The following is a 15,891-nucleotide window of genomic DNA, read 5'->3' on the forward strand; positions in this document are numbered from 1 at the left end:
TACAAAAAAGGGGATATTGTGTTTAAGGCCAAAATGGCCACCTTCTGTGTACGTCCCAGAATGTTCTAAGTCCTTTATAAACGCCACATTCAGGCAAGTGGATGCAACGGCGTGGCTTGCCAAGCTTAAAAGAGCTCCTGTCACTCTCTGCTCTCGCTTACGGCCATACCACCCTGAGCATGCCCGATCTCGTCTGATCTTGGAGGCTTACCAGGGTCGGGCCTGGTTAGTACTTGGATGGGAGACCGCCTGGGAATACCAGCTACTGTAAGCTTTTACATTTCTCCTCACCCATAGCAGGGGGCGCTGATTTCTCAGGTCCACATTATACTGCACCGTGTTAATGGAAAAGTGTTTTCTTTCTTATTCTATGCAGTTATTGTATGATTTATGAGGGATCTTCTGCAATAATATCTTGTGTTTTTTATTACTTTTATTTTATGTATTTGACATTTCACCTAGATTGTTCAATTATTTGTTAACTCAATAATTGCATTGTTCTTAGACAACAGACGCTATTACCTGCAAGAATTTTCTGTTTTCAGTCACAGTGCTGCTTTTGCTTTGTTCACAGTTCATGCCTATGGTCGGTGACAGATTATAAGTAATGATTTTGGCTTCTCTCTAGTTGTTTTGTTTAAAGGGAGAGCGAATTACAAAAAAGGGGATATTGTGTTTAAGGCCAAAATGGCCACCTTCTGTATACATCCCAAAATGATCTAAGTCCTTTATAAACGTCACATTCAGGCAAGTGGATGCAACGGCGGGGCTTGAAAGCCTCAAAGAGCTCCTGTCACTCTCTGCTCTCGCTTACGGCCATTCCACCCTGAGCCACGCCCGATCTCGTCTGATCTTGGAAGCTAAGCAGAGTCGGGCCTGGTTAGTACTTGGATAGGAGACCGCCTGGTAATACCAGGTGATCTAAGCGTTTACATTTCTCCTCAACCCTAGCAGAGCGGGCTGTTTGCTCAGGTCCACATTATACTGCACCGTGTTATGGGAAAAGTGTTTTCTTTCTTATTCTATGCAGTTATTATATGATTTATGACCTATCCTCTTCAATTAATAACTATTGTTTTTATTACTTCTGTTTTATGTATTTGACATTTCACCTAGATTGTTCAATTATTTGTTAACTCAATAATTGCATCGTTCTTAGACAACAGATGCTATTACCTGCAAAAATATTCTGTTTTCAGTCACAGTGCTGCTTTTGCTTTGTTCACAGTTCATGCCTAAGGTCGGTGACAGATTATAAAAAAATGATTTTGGCTTCTCTCTATTTGTTTGGTTTAAAAGGAGAGCAAAATACAAAAAAGGGGATATTGTGTTTAAGGCCAAAATGGCCACCTCCTGTGTACGTCCCAAAATGTTCTAAGTCCTTTATAAACGCCACTTTCAGGCAAGTGGATGCAACGGCGTGGCTTGCCAAGCTTAAAAGAGCTCCTGTCACTATCAGCTCTTGCTTACAGCCATACCACCCTGAGCACGACCGATCTCGTCTGATCTCGGAAGCTAAGCAGGGTCGGGCCTGGTTAGTACTTGGATGGGAGACCGCCTGGGAATACCAGGTGCTGTAAGCTTTTACATTTCCCCTCAACCCTAGCAGAGCGGGCTTTTTGCTCAGGTCCACATTATACTGCACCGTGTTATGGGAAAAGTGTTTTCTTTCCTATTCTATGCAGTTATTATATGATTTATGACCTTTCCTCTGCAATTAATAACTATTATTTTTATTACTTCTGTTTTATGTATTTGACATTTCACCTAGATTGTTCAATTATTTGTTAACTCAATAATTGCATCGTTCTTAGACAACAGACGCTATTATCTGCAAGAATTTTCTGTTTTCAATCACAGTGCTGCTTTTGCTTTGTTCACAGTTCATGCCTATGTTCGGTGACCGATTATAAGTAATGATTTTGGCTTCTCTCTATTTGTTTGGTTTAAAAGGAGAGCGAAATACAAAAAAGGGGATATTGTGTTTAAGGCCAAAATGCCACCTTCTGTGTACGTCCCAAAATGTTCTAAGTCCTTTATAAACGCCACATTCAGGCAAGTGGATGCAACGGCGTGGCTTGCCAAGCTTAAAAGAGCTCCTGTCACTCTCTGCTCTCGCTTATGGCCATACCACTCTGAGCACGCCCGATCTCGTCTGATCTCGGAAGCTAAGCAGGGTCGGGCCTGGTTAGTACTTGGATGGTAGACCGCCTGGGAATACCAGGTGCTGTAAGCTTTTACATTTCTCCTTAATCCTAGCAGGGGGTGCTGTTTACTCAGGTCCACATTATACTGCACCGTGTTATGGGAAAAGTGTTTTCTTTCTTATTCTATGCAGTTATGTTACGATTTATGAGGTATCATCTGCAATAACATCTTGTGTTTTTTATTACTTGTATTTTATGTATTTGACATTTCCCCTAGATTGTTCAATTTTTGTTTACTCAATAATTGCATCGTTCTTAGACAACAGACGCTATTACCTGCAAAAATATTCTGTTTTCAGTCATGGTGCTGCTTTTGCTTTGTTCACAGTTCTTGCCTATGGTGGGTGACGCATTACAAGTAATGATTTTGGCTTCTCTCTATTTGATTTGTTTAAAGGGAGAGCGAAATACAAAAAAGGGGATATTGCGTTTAAGGCCAAAATGGCCACCTTCTGTGTACGTCCCAAATGTTCTAAGTCCTTTATAAACGCCACATTCAGGCAAGTGGATGCAACGGCGTGGCTTGCCAAGCTTAAAAGAGCTCCTGTCACTCTCTGCTCTCGCTTAAGGCCATACCACCCTGAGCACGCCCGGTCTCGTCTGATCTCGGAGGCTAAGCAGGGTCGGGCCTGGTTAGTACTTAGATCGGAGACCGCCTCGAAATACCAGGTGCTGTAAGCTTTTACATTTCTCCTCAACCCTAGCAGAGCGGGCTATTTGCTCAGGTCCACAAATTACTGCACCGTGTTATGGGAAAAGTGTTTTCTTTCTTATTCTGTGCAGTTGTTGTACGATTTATGAGGTATCTTATGTTTTCATTACTTCTGTTTTATGTATTTGACATTTCACCTAGATTGTTCAATTATTTGTTAACTCAATAATTGCATTGTTCTTAGACAACAGACGCTATTACCTGCAAGAATTTTCTGTTTTCAGTCACAGTGCTGCTTTTGCTTTGTTCACAGTTCATGCCTATGGTCGGTGACAGATTATAAGTAATGATTTTGGCTTCTCTCTATTTGTTTGGTTTAAAAGGAGAGCGAAATACAAAAAAAGGGGATATTGTGTTTAAGGCCAAAATGGCCACCTTCTGTGTTTGTCCCAAAATGTTCTATGTCCTTTATAAATGCCACATTCAGACAAGTGGATGCAACGGCGTGGCTTGCCAAGCTTAAAAGAGCTCCTGTCACTCTCTGCTCTCGCGTACGGCCATACCACCCTGAGCATGCCCGATCTCGTCTGACCTCGGAAGCTAAGCAGAGTCGGGCCTGGCTAGTACTTGGATGGGAGACCGCCTGGGAATACTAGGTGCTATAAGCTTTTACATTTCTCCTCAATCCTAGCAGGGGGTGCTGTTTGCTCAGGTCCACATTATACTGCACCGTGTTATGGGAAAAGTGATTTCTTTCTTATTCTATGCAGTTATTGTACGATTTATGAGGTATCTTCTGCAATCAATATCTTGTGTTTTTTATTACTTCTGTTTTATGTATTTGACATTTCACCTAGATTGTTCAATTATTTGTTAACTCAATAATTGCATCGTTCTTAGACAACAGACGCTATTACCTGCAAGAATTTTCTGTTTTCAGTCACAGAGCTGCTTTTGCTTTGTTCACAGTTCATGCCTATGGTCGGTGACACATTACAAGTAATGACTTTGGCTTCTCTCTATTTGATTTGTTTAAAGGGAGAGCGAAATACAAAAAAGGGGATATTGTGTTTAAGGCCAAAATGGCCACCTTCTGTGTACGTCCCAAAATGTTCTAAGTCCTTTATAAACGCCACATTCAGGCAAGTGGATGCAACGGCGTGGCTTGCCAAGCTTAAAAGAGCTCCTGTCACTCTCTGCTCTCGCTTACGGCCATACCACCCTGAGCACGCCCGATCTCGTCTGATCTCGGAAGCTAAGCAGGGTCGGGCCTGGTTAGTACTTGGATGGGAGACCGCCTGGGAATACCAGGTGCTGTAAGCTTTTACATTTCTCCTCAACCCTAGCAGGGGCGCTGTTTTCTCAGGTCCACATTATACTGCACCGTGTTATGGGAAAAGTGTTTTCTTTCTTATTCTATGCAGTTATTGTACGATGTATGAGGATCTTTCTGCAATAATATCTTGTGTTTTTATTACTTGTAATTTATGTATTTGACATTTCACCTAGATTGTTCAATTATTTGTTAACTCAATAATTGCATCGTTCTTAGACAACAGACGCTATTACCTGCAAGAATTTTCTGTTTTCAGTCACAGAGCTGCTTTTGCTTTGTTCACAGTTCATGCCTATGGTCGGTGACACATTACAAGTAATGACTTTGGCTTCTCTCTATTTGATTTGTTTAAAGGGAGAGCGAATACAAAAAAGGGGATATTGTGTTTAAGGCCAAAATGGCCACCTTCTGTGTACGTCCCAAAATGTTCTAAGTCCTTTATAAACGCCACATTCAGGCAAGTGGATGCAACGGCGTGGCTTGCCAAGCTTAAAAGAGCTCCTGTCACTCTCTGCTCTCGCTTACGGCCATACCACCCTGAGCATGCCCGATCTCGTCTGATCTTGGAGGCTAAGCAGGGTCGGGCCTGGTTAGTACTTGGATGGGAGACCGCCTGGGAATACCAGCTACTGTAAGCTTTTACATTTCTCCTCACCCATAGCAGGGCGGGCTGATTTGCTCAGGTCCACATTATACTGCACCGTGTTATGGAAAAGTGTTTTCTTTCTTATTCTATGCAGTTATGTATGATTTATGAGGGATCTTCTGCAATTAATATCTTGTGTTTTTATTACTTTTATTTTATGTATTTGACATTTCACCTAGATTGTTCAATTATTTGTTAACTCAATAATTGCATTGTTCTTAGACAACAGACGCTATTACCTGCAAGAATTTTCTGTTTTCAGTCACAGTGCTGCTTTTGCTTTGTTCACAGTTCATGCCTATGGTCGGTGACAGACTATTAGTAATGATTTTGGCTTCTCTCTATTTCTTTGGTTTAAAAGGAGAGCGAAATACAAAAAAGGGGATATTGTGTTTAAGGCCAAAATGGCCACCTTCTGTGTACGTCCCAAAATGTTCTAAGTCCTTTATAAACGCCACTTCAGGCAAGTGGATGCAACGGCGTGGCTTGCCAAGCTTAAAAGAGCTCCTGTCACTATCAGCTCTTGCTTACAGCCATACCACCCTGAGCACGACCGATCTCGTCTGATCTCGGAAGCTAAGCAGGGTCGGGCCTGGTTAGTACTTGGATGGGAGACCGCCTGGGAATACCAGGTGCTGTAAGCTTTTACATTTCTCCTCAACCCTAGCAGAGCGGGCTTTTTGCTCAGGTCCACATTATACTGCACCGTGTTATGGGAAAAGTGTTTTCTTTCCTATTCTATGCAGTTATTATATGATTTATGACCTTTCCTCTGCAATTAATAACTATTATTTTTATTACTTCTGTTTTATGTATTTGACATTTCACCTAGATTGTTCAATTATTTGTTAACTCAATAATTGCATCGTTCTTAGACAACAGACGCTATTATCTGCAAGAATTTTCTGTTTTCAATCACAGTGCTGCTTTTGCTTTGTTCACAGTTCATGCCTATGGTCGGTGACACATTACAAGTAATGATTTTGGCTTCTCTCTATTTGATTTGTTTAAAGGGAGAGCGAAATACAAAAAAGGGGATATTGTGTTTAAGGCCAAAATGGCCACCTTCTGTGTACGTCCCAAAATGTTCTAAGTCCTTTATAAACGCCACATTCAGGCAAGTGGATGCAACGGCGTGGCTTGCCAAGCTTAAAAGAGCTCCTGTCACTCTCTGCTCTCGCTTAAGGCCATACCACCCTGAGCACGCCCGATCTCGTCTGATCTCGGAAGCTAAGCAGGGTCGGGCCTGGTTAGTACTTGGATGGGAGACCGCCTGGGAATACCAGGTGCTGTAAGCTTTTACATTTCTCCTCAACCCTAGCAGAGCGGGCTGTTTGCTCAGGTCCACATTATACTGCACCGTGTTATGGGAAAAGTGTTTTCTTCTTATTCTATGCAGTTATTGTACGATTTATGAGGTATCTTCTGCAATAATATCTTGTGTTTTTATTACTTCTGTTTTATGTATTTGACATTTCACCTAGATTGTTCAATTATTTGTTAACTCAATAATTGCATCGTTCTTAGACAACAGACGCTATTACCTGCAAGAATTTTCTGTTTTCAGTCACAGTGCTGCTTTGCTTTGTTCACAGTTCATGCCTATGGTCAGTGACACATTACAAGTAATGATTTTGGCTTCTCTCTATTTGATTTGTTTAAAGGGAGAGCGAAATACAAAAAAGGGGATATTGTGTTTAAGGCCAAAATGGCCACCTTCTGTGTACGTCCCAAAATGTTCTAAGTCCTTTATAAACGCCACATTCAGGCAAGTGGATGCAACGGCGTGGCTTGCCAAGCTTAAAAGAGCTCCTGTCACTCTCTGCTCTCGCTTACGGCCATACCACCCTGAGCACGCCCGATCTCGTCTGATCTCGGAAGCTAAGCAGGGTCGGGCCTGGTTAGTACTTGGATGGGAGACCGCCTGGGAATACCAGGTGCTGTAAGCTTTTACATTTCTCCTCAATCCTAGCAGGGGGTGCTGTTTTCTCAGGTCCACATTACACTGCACCGTATTATGGGAAAAGTGTTTTCTTTCTTATTCTATGCAGTCATGTTACGATTTATGAGATATCATCTGCAATAATATCTTGTGTTTTTTATTACTTGTATTTATGTATTTGATCATTTCACCTAGATTGTTCAATTATTTGTTAACTCAATAATTGCATCGTTCTTAGACAACAGACGCTATTACCTGCAAGAATTTTCTGTTTTCAGTCACAGTGCTGCTTTTGCTTTGTTCACAGTTCATGCCTATGGTCGGTGACACATTACAAGTAATGATTTTGGCTTCTCTCTAGTTGTTTGTTTAAAGGGAGAGCGAAATACAAAAAAGGGGATATTGCTGTTTAAGGCCAAAATGGCCACCTTCTGTGTACGTCCCAAAATGTTCTAAGTCCTTTATAAACGCCACATTCAGGCAAGTGGATGCAACGGCGTGGCTTGCCAAGCTTAAAAGAGCTCCTGTCACTCTCTGCTCTCGCTTATGGCCATACCACCCTGAGCACGCCCGATCTCATCTGATCTTCGGAAGCTAAGCAGGGTCGGGCCTGGTTAGTACTTGGATGGGGAGACCGCCTGGGAATACCAGGTGCTGTAAGCTTTTACATTTCTCCTCACCCTAGCAGGGGGCGCTGTTTGCTCAGGTCCACATTATACTGCACCGTGTTATGGAAAAGTGTTTTCTTTCCTTATTCTATGCAGTTATGTATGATTTATGAGGAATCTTCTGCAATAATATCTTGTGTTTTTTATTACTTTTAATTTATGTATTTGATCATTTCACCTAGATTGTTCAATTATTTGATTAACTCAATAATTGCATCGTTCTTAGACAACAGACGCTATTACCTGCAAGAATTTTCTGTTTTCAGTCACAGTAGCTGCTTTTGCTTTGTTCACAGTTCATGCCTATGGTCGGTGACAGATTACAAGTAATGACTTTTGGCTTCTCTCTAGTTGATTTTGTTTAAAGGGAGAGCGAATACAAAAAAGGGGATATTGTGTTTAAGGCCAAAATGGCCACCTTCTGTGTACGTCCCAGAATGATTCTAAGTCCTTTATAAACGTCACATTCAGGCAAGTGGATGCAACGGCGGGGCTTGAAAGCCTAAAAGAGCTCCTGTCACTCTCTGCTCTCGCTTACGGCCATTCCACCCTGAGCCACGCCCGATCTCGTCTGATCTTGGAAGCTAAGCAGAGTCGGGCCTGGTTAGTACTTGGATAGGAGACCGCCTGGAATACCAGGTGCTGTAAGCTTTTACATTTCTCCTCAACCCTAGCAGGGGGCGCTGTTTGCTCAGGTCCACATTATACTGCACCGTGTATGGGAAAAGTGTTTTCTTTCTTATTCTATGCAGTTATTAGTATGATTTATGAGGTATCTTCTGCAATAATAATCTTGTGTTTTTATTACTTCTGTATTTATGTATTTGACATTTCACCTAGATTGTTCAATTATTTGTTAACTCAATAATTGCATCGTTCTTAGACAACAGACTGCTATTACCTGCAGAATATTCTGTTTTCAGTCACAGTGCTGCTTTTGCTTTGTTCACAGTTCATGCCTATGGTCGGTGACAGATTATAAGTAATGATTTTGGCTTCTCTCTAGTTGTTTTGTTTAAAGGGAGAGCGAAATACAAAAAAGGGGATATTGTGTTTAAGGCCAAAATGGCCACCTCCTGTGTACGTCCCAAAATGTTCTAAGTCCTTTATAAACGCCACATTCAGACAAGTGGATGCAACGGCGTGGCTTGCCAAGCTTAAAAGAGCTCCTGTCACTATCAGCTCTTGCTTACAGCCATACCACCCTGAGCACGACCGATCTCGTCTGATCTCGGAAGCTAAGCAGGGTCGGGCCTGGTTAGTACTTGGATGGGAGACCGCCTGGGAATACCAGGTGCTGTAAGCTTTTACATTTCCCCTCAACCCTAGCAGAGCGGGCTGTTTGCTCAGGTCCACATTATACTGCACCGTGTTATGGGAAAAGTGTTTTCTTTCCTATTCTATGCAGTTATTATATGATTTATGACCTTTCCTCTGCAATTAATAACTATTATTTTATTACTTCTGTTTTATGTATTTGACATTTCACCTAGATTGTTCAATTATTTGTTAACTCAATAATTGCATCGTTCTTAGACAACAGACGCTATTATCTGCAAGAATTTTCTGTTTTCAATCACAGTGCTGCTTTTGCTTTGTTCACAGTTCATGCCTATGTTCGGTGACCGATTATAAGTAATGATTTTGGCTTCTCTCTATTTGTTTGGTTTAAAAGGAGAGCGAAATACAAAAAAGGGGATATTGTGTTTAAGGCCAAAATGCCACCTTCTGTGTACGTCCCAAAATGTTCTAAGTCCTTTATAAACGCCACATTCAGGCAAGTGGATGCAACGGCGTGGCTTGCCAAGCTTAAAAGAGCTCCTGTCACTCTCTGCTCTCGCTTATGGCCATACCACCCTGAGCACGCCCGATCTCGTCTGATCTCGGAAGCTAAGCAGGGTCGGGCCTGGTTAGTACTTGGATGGTAGACCGCCTGGGAATACCAGGTGCTGTAAGCTTTTACATTTCTCCTCAACCCTAGCAGAGCGGGCTGTTTGCTCAGGTCCACATTATACTGCACCGTGTTATGGGAAAAGTGTTTTCTTTCTTTTTGTATGCAGTTATTGTATGATTTATGAGGGATTTTCTGCAATAATATCTTGTGTTTTTTATTACTTTTATTTTATGTATTTGACATTTCACCTAGATTGTTCAATTATTTGTTAACTCAATGACTGCATCGTTCTTAGACAACAGACGCTATTAACTGCAAGAATTTTCTGTTTTCAGTCACAGTGCTGCTTTTGCTTTGTTCACAGTTCATGCCTATGGTGGGTGACACATTACAAGTAATGATTTTGGCTTCTCTCTAGTTGTTTTGTTTAAAGGGAGAGCGAAACACAAAAAAGGGGATATTGCGTTTAAGGCCAAAATGGCCACCTTCTGTGTACGTCCCAAAATGTTCTAAGTCCTTTATAAACGTCACATTCAGACAAGTGGATTCAACGGCGTGGCTTGCCAAGCTTAAAAGAGCTCCTGTCACTCTCTGCTGTCGCTTATGGCCATACCACCCTGAGCACGCCCGATCTCGTCTGATCTGGGAAGCTAAGCAGGGTTGGGCCTAGTTAGTACTTGAATGGGAGACCGCCTGGGAATACCAGGTGCTGTAAGCTTTTACATTTCTCCTCACCCATAGCAAGGGGCGCTGTTTTCTTAGGTCCACATTATACTGCACCGTGTTATGGGAAAAGTGTTTTCTTTCTTATTCTATGCAGTTATGTTACGATTTATGAGGTATCATCTGCAATAACATCTTGTGTTTTTTATTACTTGTATTTTATGTATTTGACATTTCCCCTAGATTGTTCAATTATTTGTTAACTCAATAATTGCATCGTTTTTAGACAACAGCCGCTTTTACCTGCAAGAATTTTCTGTTTTCAGTCATAGTGCTGCTTTTGCTTTGTTCACAGTTCATGCCTATGGTGGGTGACACATTACAAGTAATGATTTTGGCTTCTCTCTAGTTGTTTTGTTTAAAGGTAGAGCGAAATACAAAAAAGGGAATATTGCGTTTAAGGCCAAAATGGCCACCTTCTGTGTACGTCCCAAAATGTTCTAAGTCCTTTATAAACGCCACATTCAGACAAGTGGATGCAACGGCGTAGCTTGCCAAGCTTAAAAGAGCTCCTGTCACTCTCTGCTTTCGCTTATGGCCATACCACCCTGAGCACGCCCGATCTCAACTGGTCTCGGAAGCTAAGCAGGGTCGGGCCTGGTTAGTACTTGGATGGGAGACCGCCTGGGAATACCAGGTGCTGTAAGCTTTTACATTTCTCCTCAAACCTAGCAGGGGGCGCTGTTTGCTCAGGTCCACATTATACTGCACCGTGTTATAGGAAAAGTGTTTTCTTCCTTATTCTATGCAGTTATTGTATGATTTATGAGGAATCTTCTGCAATAATATCTTGTGTTTTTTATTACTTGTAATTTATGTATTTGTCATTTCACCTAGATTGTTCAATTTTTGATAACTCAATAATTGCATCGTTCCTAGACAACACACGCTATTACCTGCAAGAATTTTCTGTTTTCAGTCACAGAGCTGCTTTTGCTTTGTTCACAGTTCATGCCAATGGTCGGTGACACATTACAAGTAATGACTTTGGCTTCCCTCTATTTGATTTGTTTAAAGGTAGAGCGAAATACAAAAAAGGGGATATTGTGTTTAAGGCCAAAATGGCCACCTTCTGTGTACGTCCCAGAATGTTCTAAGTCCTTTATAAACGCCACATTCAGGCAAGTGGATGCAACGGCGTGGCTTGCCAAGCTTAAAAGAGCTCCTGTCACTCTGCTCTTGCTTATGGCCATACCACCCTGAGCACGCCTGATCTCGTCTGTTCTCGGAAGCTAAGCAGGGTCGAGCCTGGTTAGTACTTGGATGGGAGACCGCCTGGGAATACCAGGTGCTGTAAGCTTTTACATTTCTCCTCAAACCTAGCAGGGGGCGCTGTTTGCTCAGGTCCACAATATACTGCACCGTGTTATGGGAAAAGTGTTTTCTTTCTTATTCTATGCAGTTATTGTACGATTTATGAGGTATCTTCTGCAATTAATATCTTTTGTTTTTATTACTTCTGTTTTATGTATTTGACATTTCACCTAGATTGTTCAATTATTTGTTAACTCAGTAATTGCATCGTTCTTAGACAACAGACGCTATTACCTGCAAGAATTTTCTGTTTTCAGTCACAGTGCTGCGTTTGCTTTGTTCACAGTTTATGCCTATGGTCGGTGACAAATTATAAGTAATGATTTTGGCTTCTCTCTATTTGTTTGGTTTAAAAGGAGAGTGAAATACAAAAAAGGGGATATTATGTTTAAGGCCAAAATGGCCACCTTCTGTGTACGTCCCAAAATGTTCTAAGTCCTTTATAAACGCCACATTCAGGCAAGTTGATGCAACGGCGTGGCTTGCCAAGCTTAAAAGAGCTCCTGTCACTCCCTCCTCTCGCGTACGGCCATACCACCCTGAGCACGTCTGATCTTGGAAGCTAAGCACGGTCGGGCCTGGTTAGAACTTGGATGGGAGACCGCCTGGGAATACCAGGTGCTGTAAGCTTTTACATTTCTCCTCAACCCTAGCAGAGCGGGCTGTTTGCTCAGGTCCACATTATACTGCACCGTGTTATGGGAAAAGTGTTTTCTTTCTTATTCTATGCAGTTATTGTACGATTTATGAGGTATCTTCTGCAATTAATATCTTTTGTTTTTATTACTTCTGTTTTATGCATTTGACATTTCACCTAGACTGTTCAAATATTTGTTAACTCAATAATTGCATCGTTCTCAGACAACAGACGCTATTACCTGCAAGAATTTTCTGTTTTCAGTCAAAGTGCTGCTTTTGCTTTGTTCACAGTTCATGCCTATGGTCGGAGACAGATTATAAGTAATGATTTTGGCTTCTCTCTATTTGTTTGGTTTAAAAGAAGAGCGAAATACAAAAAAGGGGATATTGTGTTTAAGGCCAAAATGGCCACCTTCTGTGTACGTCCCAAAATGTTCTAAGTCCTTTATAAACACCACATTTAGGCAAGTGGATGCAACGGCGTGGCTTGCCAAGCTTAAAAGAGCTTCTGTCACTCTCGTCTCTTGCTTACGGCCATACCACCCTGAGCACGCCCGATCTCGTCTGATCTCGGAAGCTAAGCAGGGTCGGGCCTGGTTAGTACCTTGATGGGAGAAGGCCTGGGAATACCAGGTGCTGTAAGCTTTTACATTTCTCCTCAACCCTAGCAAAGCGGGCTGTTTGCTCAGGTCCACATTATACTGCACCGTGTTATGGGAAAAGTGTTTTCTTTCTTATTCTATGCAGGTATTGGACGATTTATGAGGTATCTTTTGCAATTAATATCAGCACTGTGACTGAAAACAGAAAATTATTGCAGGTAGCGTCTGTTGTCTAAGAACGATGCAATTATTGAGTTAACAAATAACTGAACAATCTAGGTGAAACGTCAAATACATAAAATACAAGTAATAAAAAACACAAGATATTAATTGCAGAAGATACCTCATAAATCGTCCAATAACTGCATAGAATAAGAAAGAAAACACTTTTCCCATAACACGGTGCAGTATAATGTAGACCTGAGCAAACAGCGCCCCCTGCTAGGGTTAAGGAGAAATGAAAAAAGCTTACAGCACCTGGTATTCCTAGGCAGTCTCCCTTCCAAGTACAAACCAGGCCCGACCCTGCTTAGCTTCCGAGATCAGACGAGATCGAGCGTGCTCAGGGTGGTATGGCCGTAAGCGAGAGCAGAGAGTGACAGGAGCTCTTTTAAGCTTGGCAAGCCACGCCGTTGCATCCACTTGCCTGAATGTGGCGTTTATAAAGGACTTAGAACATTTTGGGACGTACACAGAAGGTGGCCATTTTGGCCATAAACACAATATCCCCTTTTTGGTACTTCGCTCTCCTTTTAAACCAAACAAATAGAGAGAAGCCAAAATCATTACTTATAATCTGTCACCGACCTTAGGCATGAACCGTGAACAAAGCAAAAGCAGCACTGTGACTGAAAACAAAAAATTCTTGCAGGTAATAGCGTCTGTTGTCTAAGAACGATGCAATTATTGAGTTAACAAATAATTGAACAATCTAGGTGAAATGTCAAATACATAAAATACAAGTAATAAAAAACACAAGATATTAATTGCAGAAGATACCTCATAAATCGTCCAATAACTGCATGGAATAAGAAAGAAAACACTTTTCCCATAACACGGTGCAGTATAATGTAGACCTGAGCAAACAGCGCCCCCTGCTAGGGTTAAGGAGAAATGAAAAAAGCTTACAGCACCTGGTATTCCTAGGCAGTCTCCCTTCCAAGTACTAAACAGGCCCGCCCCTGCTTAGCATCTGAGATCAGACGAGATCGGGCGTGCTCAGGGTGGTATGGCCGTAAGCGAGAGCAGAGAGTGACAGGAGCTCTTTTAAGCTTGGCAAGCCCCGCCGTTGCATCCACTTGCCTGAATGTGGCGTTTATAAAGGACTTAGAACATTTTGGGATGTACACAGAAGGTGGCCATTTTGGCCATAAACACAATATCCCCTTTTTTGTATTTCGCTCTCTCTTTAAACAAAACAACTAGAGAGAAGCCAAAATCATTACTTGTAATGTGTCACCGACCATAGGCATGAACTGTGAACAAAGCAAAAGCAGCACTGTGACTGAAAACAGAATATTTTTGCAGGTAATAGCGTCTGTTGTCTAAGAACGATGCAATTATTGAGTTAACAAATAATTGAACAAACTAGGTGAAATGACAAATACATAAAATACAAGTAATAAAAAACACAAGATATTATTGCAGAAGATACCTCATAAATCGTACAATAACTGCATAGAATAAGAAAGAAAACACTTTTCCCATAACATGGTGCAGTATATTGTGGACCTGAGCAAACAGCCCGCTCTGCTAGGGTTGAGGAGAAATGTAAAAGCTTAGAGCACCTGGTATTACCAGGCGGTCTCCCATCCAAGTACTAACCAGGCCCTACCTTGCTTAGCCTCCGAGATCAGACGAGATCGGGCGTGCTCAGGGTGGTATGGCCGTAAGCGAGAGCAGAGAGTGACAGGAGCTCTTTTAAGCTTGGCAAGCCACGCCGTTGCATCCACTTGCCTGAATGTGGCGTTTATAAAGGACTTAGAACATTTTGGGACGTAAACAGAAGATGGCCATTTTGGCCTTAAACACAATATCCCCTTTTTTGTATTTCGCTCTCCCTTTAAACAAATCAAATAGAGAGAAGCCAAAATCATTACTTGTAATGTGTCACCCACCATAGGCATGAACTTTGAACAAAGCAAAAGCAGCACTGTGACTGAAAACAGAATATTTTTGCAGGTAATAGCGTCTGTTGTCTAAGAACGATGCTATTATTGAGTTAACAAATAATTGAACAATCTAGGTGAAATGTCAAATACATAAAATACAAGTAATAAAAAACACAAGATATTATTGCAGAGGATACCTCATAAATCGTAACATAACTGCATACAATAAGAAAGAAAACACTTTTCCCATAACACGGTGCAGTATAATGTGGACCTGAGCAAACAGCCCGCTCTGCTAGGGTTGAGGAGAAATGTAAAAGCTTACAGCACCTGGTATTCCCAGGCGGTCTCCCATCCAAGTTCTAACCAGGCCCGACCGTGCTTAGCTTCCAAGATCAGACGTGCTCAGGGTGGTATGGCCGTACGCGAGAGGAGGGAGTGACAGGAGCTCTTTTAAGCTTGGCAAGCCACGCCGTTGCATCCACTTGCCTGAATGTGGCATTTAAAAAGGACTTAGAACATTTTGGGACGTACACAGAAGGTGGCCATTTTAGCCTTAAACACAATATCCCCTTTTTTGTATTTCGCTCTCCTTTTAAACCAAACAAAAACAGAGAAGCCAAAATCATTACTTGTAATGTGTCACCGACCATAGGCATGAACTGTGAACAAAGCAAAAGCAGCACTGTGACTGAAAACAGAAAATTCTTGCAGGTAATAGCGTCTGTTGTTTAAGAACGATGCAATTATTGAGTTAACAAAAATTGAACAATCTAGGTGAAATGTCAAATACATATGTCGTGTATTTTCTCTTCTCTTCGACCACGACAGAGATTTCACAAAAACTCAACTTTGAAGTTTAAATCAATAGCATACAAATTTATTATACATGACAAATAAATCAATCAGATAATGATTACATAAGAGTAATAGCAAGAGAGGCAGAGACCGAATTCACCTGCTTGTTCCTCTGCAGAGGGAACCGAGAGGTCGGAAAAGGTCCGCTGCGTGCTACCAGCGGACCCTCTGCGAAGCGCTCTGAAAACCCCAGCCTGTGAAGGCCTGCTTTTAACCGCCACCTAAAATCTTTCCACATGTCCAAATAAGGACGTGTAGATGTTTTTCTCGGCCACTCGGAAAGTCCTGGCGCTGGGCCG

General features: G+C 41.8%; 14 non-coding genes and 10 pseudogenes across 14 annotated transcripts; 20 read left to right on the plus strand and 4 right to left on the minus strand.

Moving 5' to 3' along the window:
- The first annotated feature begins 155 nt into the window (after positions 1–155).
- Positions 156–274, plus strand: LOC114864264 (5S ribosomal RNA; annotated as a pseudogene).
- Positions 275–808: 534 nt separating this feature from the next.
- On the plus strand, positions 809–928 carry LOC114864335 (5S ribosomal RNA; annotated as a pseudogene).
- A 536-nt stretch (positions 929–1,464) lies between these two features.
- On the plus strand, positions 1,465–1,583 carry LOC114864583 (5S ribosomal RNA). Its single transcript, XR_003787353.1, has one exon. It is a non-coding gene; the product is annotated as a 5S ribosomal RNA (ribosomal RNA).
- Positions 1,584–2,117: 534 nt separating this feature from the next.
- Positions 2,118–2,236, plus strand: LOC114864643 (5S ribosomal RNA). Its single transcript, XR_003787374.1, has one exon. It is a non-coding gene; the product is annotated as a 5S ribosomal RNA (ribosomal RNA).
- A 533-nt stretch (positions 2,237–2,769) lies between these two features.
- LOC114864272 (5S ribosomal RNA) lies at positions 2,770–2,888 on the plus strand (annotated as a pseudogene).
- A 520-nt stretch (positions 2,889–3,408) lies between these two features.
- Positions 3,409–3,527, plus strand: LOC114864094 (5S ribosomal RNA; annotated as a pseudogene).
- A 536-nt stretch (positions 3,528–4,063) lies between these two features.
- LOC114864509 (5S ribosomal RNA) lies at positions 4,064–4,182 on the plus strand. Its single transcript, XR_003787331.1, has one exon. It is a non-coding gene; the product is annotated as a 5S ribosomal RNA (ribosomal RNA).
- A 532-nt stretch (positions 4,183–4,714) lies between these two features.
- LOC114864099 (5S ribosomal RNA) lies at positions 4,715–4,833 on the plus strand (annotated as a pseudogene).
- Positions 4,834–5,366: 533 nt separating this feature from the next.
- Positions 5,367–5,485, plus strand: LOC114864588 (5S ribosomal RNA). The gene has a single exon (XR_003787354.1). It is a non-coding gene; the product is annotated as a 5S ribosomal RNA (ribosomal RNA).
- Positions 5,486–6,020: 535 nt separating this feature from the next.
- Positions 6,021–6,139, plus strand: LOC114864626 (5S ribosomal RNA). The gene has a single exon (XR_003787367.1). It is a non-coding gene; the product is annotated as a 5S ribosomal RNA (ribosomal RNA).
- A 532-nt stretch (positions 6,140–6,671) lies between these two features.
- LOC114864513 (5S ribosomal RNA) lies at positions 6,672–6,790 on the plus strand. Its single transcript, XR_003787333.1, has one exon. It is a non-coding gene; the product is annotated as a 5S ribosomal RNA (ribosomal RNA).
- A 535-nt stretch (positions 6,791–7,325) lies between these two features.
- On the plus strand, positions 7,326–7,446 carry LOC114864030 (5S ribosomal RNA). Its single transcript, XR_003787218.1, has one exon. It is a non-coding gene; the product is annotated as a 5S ribosomal RNA (ribosomal RNA).
- Positions 7,447–7,983: 537 nt separating this feature from the next.
- LOC114864259 (5S ribosomal RNA) lies at positions 7,984–8,102 on the plus strand (annotated as a pseudogene).
- Positions 8,103–8,638: 536 nt separating this feature from the next.
- On the plus strand, positions 8,639–8,757 carry LOC114864593 (5S ribosomal RNA). The gene has a single exon (XR_003787358.1). It is a non-coding gene; the product is annotated as a 5S ribosomal RNA (ribosomal RNA).
- A 533-nt stretch (positions 8,758–9,290) lies between these two features.
- LOC114864607 (5S ribosomal RNA) lies at positions 9,291–9,409 on the plus strand. Its single transcript, XR_003787363.1, has one exon. It is a non-coding gene; the product is annotated as a 5S ribosomal RNA (ribosomal RNA).
- Positions 9,410–9,944: 535 nt separating this feature from the next.
- On the plus strand, positions 9,945–10,063 carry LOC114863994 (5S ribosomal RNA). The gene has a single exon (XR_003787206.1). It is a non-coding gene; the product is annotated as a 5S ribosomal RNA (ribosomal RNA).
- Positions 10,064–10,598: 535 nt separating this feature from the next.
- On the plus strand, positions 10,599–10,717 carry LOC114864655 (5S ribosomal RNA). The gene has a single exon (XR_003787378.1). It is a non-coding gene; the product is annotated as a 5S ribosomal RNA (ribosomal RNA).
- Positions 10,718–11,249: 532 nt separating this feature from the next.
- LOC114863969 (5S ribosomal RNA) lies at positions 11,250–11,368 on the plus strand. The gene has a single exon (XR_003787194.1). It is a non-coding gene; the product is annotated as a 5S ribosomal RNA (ribosomal RNA).
- Positions 11,369–11,903: 535 nt separating this feature from the next.
- On the plus strand, positions 11,904–12,012 carry LOC114864365 (5S ribosomal RNA; annotated as a pseudogene).
- Positions 12,013–12,547: 535 nt separating this feature from the next.
- Positions 12,548–12,666, plus strand: LOC114863977 (5S ribosomal RNA). The gene has a single exon (XR_003787200.1). It is a non-coding gene; the product is annotated as a 5S ribosomal RNA (ribosomal RNA).
- A 422-nt stretch (positions 12,667–13,088) lies between these two features.
- On the minus strand, positions 13,089–13,207 carry LOC114863983 (5S ribosomal RNA). The gene has a single exon (XR_003787204.1). It is a non-coding gene; the product is annotated as a 5S ribosomal RNA (ribosomal RNA).
- Positions 13,208–13,744: 537 nt separating this feature from the next.
- Positions 13,745–13,863, minus strand: LOC114864154 (5S ribosomal RNA; annotated as a pseudogene).
- Positions 13,864–14,398: 535 nt separating this feature from the next.
- Positions 14,399–14,517, minus strand: LOC114864084 (5S ribosomal RNA; annotated as a pseudogene).
- Positions 14,518–15,052: 535 nt separating this feature from the next.
- On the minus strand, positions 15,053–15,161 carry LOC114864381 (5S ribosomal RNA; annotated as a pseudogene).
- Positions 15,162–15,891: the final 730 nt, after the last annotated feature.

Source organism: Betta splendens, chromosome 1 (genome assembly GCF_900634795.4).
Source record: "Betta splendens chromosome 1, fBetSpl5.4, whole genome shotgun sequence".
Lineage (NCBI taxonomy): Eukaryota > Metazoa > Chordata > Actinopteri > Anabantiformes > Osphronemidae > Betta > Betta splendens.